We start from the raw sequence: 9,769 nt of genomic DNA, 5'->3' as shown, positions 1-9,769 counted from the left end.
AGTAAAAAAAGAAATGCCAAAATGAAAAAGACATGTAAAACAAGAATTCAACTTGGATATTCATATTCAAAGAAGGGTTCTTTACAAAAGCATTTTAAGACACCAACAAAACAAATATACAAGTTGAAACAAGAACTAATGGCCATCACCATCTCAGCCTCCAATATCTCTCCATCTCAGCCTCCAGTATCTCCTTCATCCTCGCCCTGAGGATAAGAAGAATCATACCAGGAATCATCCTCGAGCTGATCCACACCCTCTTCTTCATCCACCTCATCAGGCTATGGCGTAGCAGGATCATAATCGCAAGCGAGCTGAGCCTCAAGAGACTTAACTCGGGCATTCTCGAGAGTCACTTCAGAAATAGCGTCCACTACACGCAGTTCGCGGATCACGTCCAACCGAGCTTCAGCATGGATCCACTCCTCGTACAGTTCTCGAGGAATGTTAGGATACTCAAAAGTGTTCGATAAAGAGGGCTGCGCAAGTAGTTGGGCCTTCTCATCCTCCAGAGCAGCAACCCGATCATGTAACTTGGAGTTTTCCTTGTCTAGCTCCCCGATCCTCTCCTCAATATGGTTCTCCTTAGCCCTCGCCATCAACGGATCATTTTCCCGCTCAACACAAAGATTTTTGTTCTCCAGCTCGAGGATGTCCACCTTCCTCCGAGCATCCAACCAAGAAGACTCCGCATGCTCGAACTCCTCCTACTTCTCAGCAATCTCACCCATAAGAGCCTCCATCTGGAATTGGCACTCGTCTAACTGTCATTGCAGTTGAACTACCTGAGCTTGAAGGTCTCTACATTAGGCCTCCACGCCCTTACTGAGCTCAGGCTCCTCTTCCTTGCTCCTTAACGTTCCCTCGAGGATGCTAAACTTTTCCATGGCTACCATCAGGTCCTCATCCTTCTTCTTCAACTCTTCTCTCAAGGCCAGCACATCGCCTCCCTCACAAAACCTACTTCGAAGATACCGGTACTTCCCACGGTACTCTGAATACTTTCCCTTCACCTTCACGTAAATTTCTTTACGTATTTTCTCCCTCCGAGAACTCTCAGCTTCTAGAATGACCATATGAAAATCAAAGAAAAGAAGTTAGAACTTAAAAATAAGGTAAGGCATACGGAAAAGGGCGGATAACAGTTGTACTTACCCTGAGAGCGGACCGGTGATACTCTTCGACAAAGTACTGTTGGTTATCTTCTTGAGGGTCTCACCCTCAATGTTAGAACAGAGAGGACCGAGAGCAGGGACTACATCCTCGGTATTTACAAGTAAATCATGATCCATTGGGATCGTGATGGTCCTAGAGCCTATCTCCATCCTCACCTCAAGTTGGGTGAGCCCCTCGTCGATCATCCTTAGATCGTCGAGGTCCATGTCGAAACCCGATTCTTCGTCCTCCTCGGTGACAGCTTTCCCTCTGTCACTGGCTGGTGAAGAAACATCCACTGTCGCCCTGGAGGATGAAGCCTCCTCTTGCCTCGAAAGTGCGAGGCCTCCATCAAGTGCCCCCTCCTCGACCGTCTCCCCCTCGGGATGCAGCAGTACATCCACGTCTTAATATTTCAGTAGTGGGACTTCGAAGCTCACCCCAATACCTTCTCCAATGTGTATAGTTGTTGTCTCTCGAAGAACAAATTCACCCTCCATCGATTCAATGGCCAATGAGATTCCCCCTCCCCCCCAATCGTCTGCAGCTCTCCTCTTGCGAACCATTAGGTTCCCATCACCGGGGGAGACCTCATCGACCTGCGAGAATAGCTTAGGAGCGGAGGCAGCAGTTGGGATGGGGGGAGATTTAGAGGCCGCAGTAGTCAGGACGGGGGCAGGTGCAGAAGGCTCAGTAGCCATGACGGGGGCAGATACCGAAGGCGCGAAAGCCCTTCTCCTAAAAGAGGGCACATGTGCCCTGCTCCTTTGAGAAAACCCCTTAACTGGACCTGGGAAAGGAAGAAACATAAAAGTTTATAACAAAGCAAGCCAACATACAACAAACAAAAGCAACGATCACGACCCAAAAAAAAAAGTTACATGCGAAAAGGAGAGTCGGTCTGAACTTCTTAAAAAAGCTCGTCCAGTCATGAATCCCTGCGGCATGGGGGAGAATCTGGTCGACCCAGTCGGCGATGCATACAGCTAGAAGGGGAGGACAGTTATTGTCTACAAGGAAGGAATAATTACTTAACTATCCCGAAATAGGAGAAGAGATGCAAAAGGTAAAAACGAAAGAAACCTGGACACTTACGTGTATAACTCCAAGCCTCAAGGAAGCCGTATACATTAGCCATAACGTCCTCAGTTCTGACGTAAAGGAAATCAATCCATAATTGGCGGCTGGCCTTGTCGTCCATCCTCACCACCAAGCACTTGCCTCTACAGTGACGAAGGTTCAACATTGTCCCCCTATAGAAGCTAGGGGAGAACAGGTGCACCAAATATTGCACTATCACCTCGACCCCGGCGAGCTCAGCAAATTTGGTCAACATCTTGATGACCTTGTAAACGTAAGGGGCGAGCTGAGCGAGGCAAATGCCATAGTGGTGGCAAAACTCCATCAATAGGAGGATAAGAAATGAATAACCGATAGTGATGGGGTAGGCATATATAGTGCAGTACTCAGGGCGACGAACGTGTACTTCGTCCCCCTAAGCGGGGATCAGTTCGATATGGTTGGGGAGGCCGAACTTGGATTTAAATTTAGCCAATTCTTTGTGTGCCATTGTCGATAGGACTTTTCCAGGCGCCGCGTCCGGTGATCATTGGAAATCGAACCTGGCTTCAGGGTTGCGGGGGATGATCTCCTCCACCGATGGAAAGGTTTCATCCTCTATGGTGGCAGCTGCATACTTCTTGTAAGCAGGGAATAAAACCGCCAACATAACGGCGTGACTCCCTTCACCAACATCAGATGGGAAATTCGACATATTTATGAAAAGTGAAGAAGAATACTGGGAAGAAAGTTTGGGATGTGATATGGAGCAACGAAGAAGAAAAGGGAAGTTCAGAGAGGAAGTTTGAAGTCTCAAGTTTGGAATAATAAAAGGTTCATATTCAGGTTTGGTCATCCCAATTTATACAGATTGAGGCACCAAATCCGAAAAGATTTGTCATAATGGGCGCAAAACCCAAAGCGGTTCATCATAATTGGCACCGGAATCGAAACGACAGATCCAATAAAAGGCTATGCGCAAATCGACGCAATACGTCGAGAACTAGCATCATCATGACGTCATTCCCTCTCTTGGACCAGATGTTTTTAACAAATCACCTAGAAAATTTAAGGGATTTGAAATACACGACCCACAAAGAGCCATGTCACATGCTCGTTACAACAACCACGACTGATGTTATCTATTCAGTGATCTCGACCACGAAGACGGTCCTGAGCGATCTTATCCGCTCATTGAACTCGCCCACGAAGACGACCTCAACGAACGGAGGGACTAACTGTATAGGCCAAAAATTATCAAAGTTATATTTAGGCCACGTTAGCACTAAGAGAGCCTTCGAAGGCTGCCACATGTCATCAGTATGATTTCAACAAAAGATGGATCCAAGGTCGAAATGATATGACGAAAGATAAGGGCTAGTTCGAGGAGTCAATAGAGATCGAGGTCAAGTACCCTCCTTAACGGAGCAATAACGGGTAGGTTTGGGGATCTGACTTTAAGGAGAATATTCCAGTAAATATTCCTAGAATCTATACTATTAGGGTTTTATGGCACATGTTCCATTATAAATAGAAAGAGACATAGTTATAGGGGGCATTGGACACTTATTTGTAAAAAAACACTTTGACATTCTCTAAAGATTCTTGGTTTATTATATACATACGAAAGACACCTCTTCTTGAGATATAATCTAACTTTTCTCCCACGATCAAAGGAGAATCCAAATTTTCAAAGGCTCATCAACACTACTAAAAACAGCTGATTTGCGACTAAAAATTTCCGACCGGAAAAATTAGTCTGAAATTTCCAACTGATTCAGTCGGAATTTTCAAAAATAATATTTGTTGTATTTCTTTTAATTCTTTCGACTATTTTTCCGACAACATTGGTCGCAACGTTAGGCGCAAAAATTCGGGATAAAAGACTGCGACGGATTCAGTTGGAAACTTAAAGTCAAACAATTTTATTTGACCATTTGCGTCCGTTTCGGTTGCAAAGTTTTTTAAACTTTGGTCAAATTATTTTTTTAAATGTTGCGACTGAAACAGTCGCTAGTTTTGTGACGGAATCAGTCGAAGATCCTTTTTAAAACCCCAGTCCCGCCCTCATTTCTTTCTTCTTCTCTCTTCTTCCTCCATTGAGAGTCCCAGACCTCCATTGAAAGCCCCAGACCCCCAGCCCGCTGCTTGCCGAAAAAGGTACGTGACTTCTTCCCTCTTCTTCCCCAACCCTCCTTTTTGTTAAACCCATCCCCTATATCCACCCCTTCCCTCACACTTTCATTTTATCCACCCCCATCCCCACCCCTTCATCTAGAAGACTATAATATTTTAGAATTTATTTAGGAATCTAAATTTTTTCTTGAAAATCACATTAGGAATCCATAGAAAATCACATTTTGAGAATTTATATTAGAAATCTTGTCTCTAGGTTTTAGATACTTTTTGGTCCTCTAATTGAATTAAATTTGATACTAATTTAGAATTTTCGTAGATGTTTATTTAGAAATGCCATAGATTTATTTTTAGAATTGCCATAGATGTAATAATATTTAAGCTTGAAACTAAATTCACTTTTGAAATTGAGGTTAGTGCCTATATGTGGTTTTAACAATTCCGAAGTTTATGTATATGTGGAATTCTTAACTTTAGAGAAGAATGATTTGAAATTGTATTAAGTAGTTATAATTTAAAGCCTTAGTTTTAAGTTTAAGAAGTTAAGCTTATTATCACTTCCTAATTTATTAAATGGACTAATATTAAATTTAAAATTTAATAATTGCTACATTAAAAAGAATTTGTAGATTTGACAAATTATTGGCCATGTGTGGTCTTTATGAACATATAAGAAGCTATTTAAATTTAATTTATATTTTGAAAGATTTATATAACATAGAATAGGGATAAATGTAAGATTTGGAGTGTTAATGAATTTTAATTTAAAAGAATATAATACTTTAAAAAATTGAACCTTCGAATTAGCGTAACCTATTAATTACTTTAAATAAACTAAATAATTTTAAATATCTTATAAATTTCAAGTTTTTTTGTTTGTGTAGATGGCATTTGCGCATCATAGGTGGATGTACAATAGGAATCATCCTAATCGTGTGGGATTAAGGGATGAATTTAAAGAAGGGGTTGCTGGATTTATTGCTAAGGCAAGGACACTTGATAATTTTTGTATTGAAGGAACGATTAGATACCCTTGTGTGAAATGCAAGTGTGTTAAGCTATTGGGAGAAGATATTGTTACTGTCATCTTTTTAAAAAGGGATTTATGAAAAATTATTATGTATGGATTGCTCATGGGGAGAATCTTGATAGCGTAAATGATGGTGATTTTCATAATTTTTTTGGTGGTGAGGAGGGTAGTCCTGTAGTGGATAATAATGTCAAAAATTCTAGATTCAATGACATGATGAGGGATGTCTTTGAGATGTTCCTGGGAGCTCAATCTGAAACAAATGATGAGCCTAAGAAGTTTTTCAAAGAGTTAGAGGAAGCTAGTTGTCCGTTGTATGAAGGGTCAATGCATTCCAAGTTGTCTGTTGTTGTTCGATTACTTCAGATTAAGTCGGATAGTTCTATTTCTCAATCGAGCATGAATTTTATCATTGGGCTTATGAATGAACTTAATCAGTGTAACATTAACCTACTCAAAGATTTCTACACGGCAAAAAAATTAGTTTTCAAGTTGGGTCTTTCATCAGAGAGGATTCATTACTATGAGAATGGTTGCATGTTATTCTATAAGGATGATGCATCTCTAGATAACTGCAAATTTTGTAACAAGCCTCATTACAAGGATGCCGCAAATGATAAAAAGAAGAAGACCCCGATGAAGGCGATGCACTACTTACCCCTTATACCAAGGTTAAAGAGGTTGTATGCATCAATGAGCTCCGCTCCTCATATGAGATGGCATTATGAGCATAGAAGACTAGATAGTGTTCTATGGCATCCTTCAAATGGAGAAGCATGAAATTATTTCGATAGGGTGTTCCCGGACTTTGCTAATGAACCAAGAAATATTATGTTGGGATTATGCATTGATGGATTCACTCCATTTGCAGTCTCTGCTGTACCATATTCATGTTGGCCGGTGTTTGTTATGCCGTATAATCTTCCACCTGAGTTATGTATGACAAGTCCATATTTGTTTATAACTTGTATTGTTCCAGGTCCACGCAATCCAAAAAAGTTGATTGATGTTTAAATGCAGCCTTTGATTGATGAGTTGAAATTATTGTATCATCAAGGCGTGGAAACATATGATGTATCAACTAAGCAAAACTTCAGATTGTGTGCTGCTTTGATGTGGACTATAAATAATTTTCCTGCTTATGGAATGATGTCTGGGTGGTCAACTGCCGGAAAGTTAGCTTGCCCGACTTGTATGGAAGATACAAAGGTATTCACTCTGAAACATGGAGGTAAGAACACATGGTTTGACTGCCATCGCCGCTTCTTGCCAATGGATCATGAGTTCAGGAGAAATACTAGTACATTTATGAAGAACAAAACTGATTATGATGAGCCACCATCAGTCTTGTCTCCAGAAGAGATTTGGAACAGAGTTAGTGATCTTGGTTTATTTTATTTATATAACGTGTATTATTTTTGTTTCATAACAAGTATCATATTGATCTTGATGCTGAAGGAACTCAGCCGACCCCCGAGGATATGACTGTAATTTGGACACAGGCGGCTGGTGGCGTGAATAAAGGTATAAATATTATGTAATTATCTATTTTGGTATTAATTTGAAAGTTGCTTATTTTTTTTCTTACTTCTTTTACTTTCTTTTCTTTTATTTGTCGTGAAAATAATAAATAAAGGTCGAGTCTACGGGATTGGAGTACAGCCATCCTCCAGTCGTCTACCAGCATCATTATTCAGTGGGGCATTGGTTTCTCAAGAAGACATTGAAGCTATGCGTCAAAAAGTGGATCAAATATCGCAAGAATTTCAAGCAACTCAGACTTTGATTCAAAAATTGTTAAAAAAAAAAAAAAGCAAGAAAGGAGCTGCAATGGAGTACTTTGAGTCTGAGGAGGAAACTGATTCTGAATAGGCTATTTGAATATTTTAGAGTTGAAGTTAGAGACGAGTTTGATAGTTGGTTGTTTGATTAGCTAGTTGAATTGTTATAAATGTTAGTGTTCATTTTGTAGTAAATATTGGATTTGGGATTGTTATATTAGGTTTTTGGATTATTATATTAGGTTTTTGATTAATTGTTAGGTGTTTGGTTGGCTGTTTTATTTGGCAGGTAGTGTAATTAGAAATACAGCAGGATTCTGCTTAAAAATGCCCAGATTTGCGACTGAATCAGTCGTAAATTTCATCAGAAATTACCCAGATTTGCGACTGATTCAGTCGCAAATTGAAAATTTATAACAAAATTTAATTAAGATTTACGACTGAATCAGTCGCACATGAAAAATTTCTGAAATTTTTAATTAATTAATAATTCAATGTTTACGACTGTTTCAGTCGGAATAATTAATTAAAAAATAATTTTATTTTTAAATTTTCCGACGGAATTGGTCGCAACTTTATATTTATATTTGTTTTTTTATTTCTGGCCAGCGACGGAATCAGTCGCAAAATTTGCGACTGATTCGGTCGCAAATTGCTTAAATTCAAATGTCCCGTATTATTCAATTTGCGGCTGAATCCGTCGCAAAATTTCGACTGATTCTGTCACAAATATATTGCGACCACGTGTTTTCCAACTGACACTTTTCAGTTGAAAATCCGTCGAAAAAATACGATTTCCGACCGATTTTTGACTGATTTGACGGTCGCAAATTTGCTGTTTTTTAGCAGTGCAATCTTTTGTCATTATCAGAGAGAATAACACACGATTTCATCTCTTTTCGGTATACCTGTTAATCGGGTCGGGCTGACCCGTTTACAACCGGGTTCAGCCCGGGTCAGCCCGGTACTGTAGCGTGGGGGCGGGCTGGGACGGGTTGGGCGGGGAGCGGGTTTCAAACCAACAGTTTTTTGATACGTGTGCACCGAAACCCGCTAAGCCCGTTAACCTGTTAACGGGTTGTTAACGGGCTACAGCCTGATTCAGCCCAATTTTTAACGTTTTTTTTTTAAAAAAAAAATTATTATTTTTTGACCGGTCAAATTCAAATATGACAGTTGGCCAACGGTCCTTTTTTGCAGAAATGACCATTTCGGCCTACCCCTTAAGAAAATAGCCCTCACACCCCTAGTATTTGATAAATTATAATTTTAACCTTTTAAAAACTATAGATAGCCTCCCTTCTTCTTCATTTTTCCTCACAATTCACTCTCTTACTACTCTAATTCTCTCTTGATATTATTGATTATTGTTCTTTAATTCTCAATTACTTATTATTTCAAGTTTCATCAAATATTTAGTTTAGCCATTACAAAATTATTATTATCAAATATCAAGTATTCAAGTGAAGTGTGGTATCAACTATCAAGTATCGATCTATCAATTGTAGTTTGGTTTTTGATATCAAATTTAGTGCGGCATCCGAAATCCCGGTACACTCGTTATATATCTTTCTCTTCTTTGGTGTACATTTATTTTATTATTTACAATTATTAATTTAATGTACATAATGGATATATTTAGAGCAGCCAAAAAAGCGTGCACTAGTAGAGGTGATCGTAAGAAAACTTTCAAAAGATCAAGAAGTGGTGCTTGTTCTTCTAGTAGCTTTACACATATTTCTAAAAGTTCACGTGAAAATTTAAATGTAGATTATGAGGGACTTCAAGAAAATTATGGTATAGATGATGATTTAGATGATAATTTAGATGATATTCCATTTCCATCACCTGATAATCTTGAAACACCACCAACTACACCTGATAATGCTAGTCAAACTCAAAATATTAGGGGTGAAAGTCGTGGTAATACAAGTAGGCCTCCTCTTCCTATTAAGAAGAATCGAAGATTAAGAAGTAAGTGTTGGAATTTTTTTGACAGACTAGAAGAAGATAAAATTTATGTAAGATGTAGAATTTGTAAGGATATTTATAAACATGAGACCGGTAAGGGAGGGGGAACGGGTCAACTTCGTAGGCACATGGTAGACAACCACCCTCTTGATTGGGGAGTAGATAAGGAAGATGGGCAATAAAAACTTAACCCGGATACTGGAGGGTTAATGGGTAAATACCAAGAACCCCATGTTGACATGGATGAACTTACAAAAATGATGCAAAGCATGTGATGTACTATTTTTTTTTTATAATTGTTGTAAACTTTTAATTTGCAAGTTCAAAAATAACAAAATCAAAAAAGAACTTGCAACTTAATTTGAAGTATTATATATTATTCAATAAAAATATCAAATGAAAGTCTTCGGAGCTTGATCCTTACATATTGCCTATTGGTCTTATTAAATAATTTTTTGTAGCCACTTACTTTCAAATTTTAATTTTAAAATTATAAAATTCAAATTTCAAATTTCAAATTTTAAACTTCAAAGTTTAATTCTAAGTCTTAAAAGTTTGCAAACACTTAAGTATCAATAACATTGAATAAGAAAAATAAAATTTACTTTTAAAAAAAAAAATCACAGCCCGCTAAGCC

The sequence above is a fragment of the Nicotiana tomentosiformis genome, chromosome 3, assembly GCF_000390325.3.
Source record: "Nicotiana tomentosiformis chromosome 3, ASM39032v3, whole genome shotgun sequence".
In the NCBI taxonomy this organism is placed as follows: Eukaryota; Viridiplantae; Streptophyta; class Magnoliopsida; order Solanales; family Solanaceae; genus Nicotiana; species Nicotiana tomentosiformis.
Note: the sequence above shows the minus strand (reverse complement) of the source record.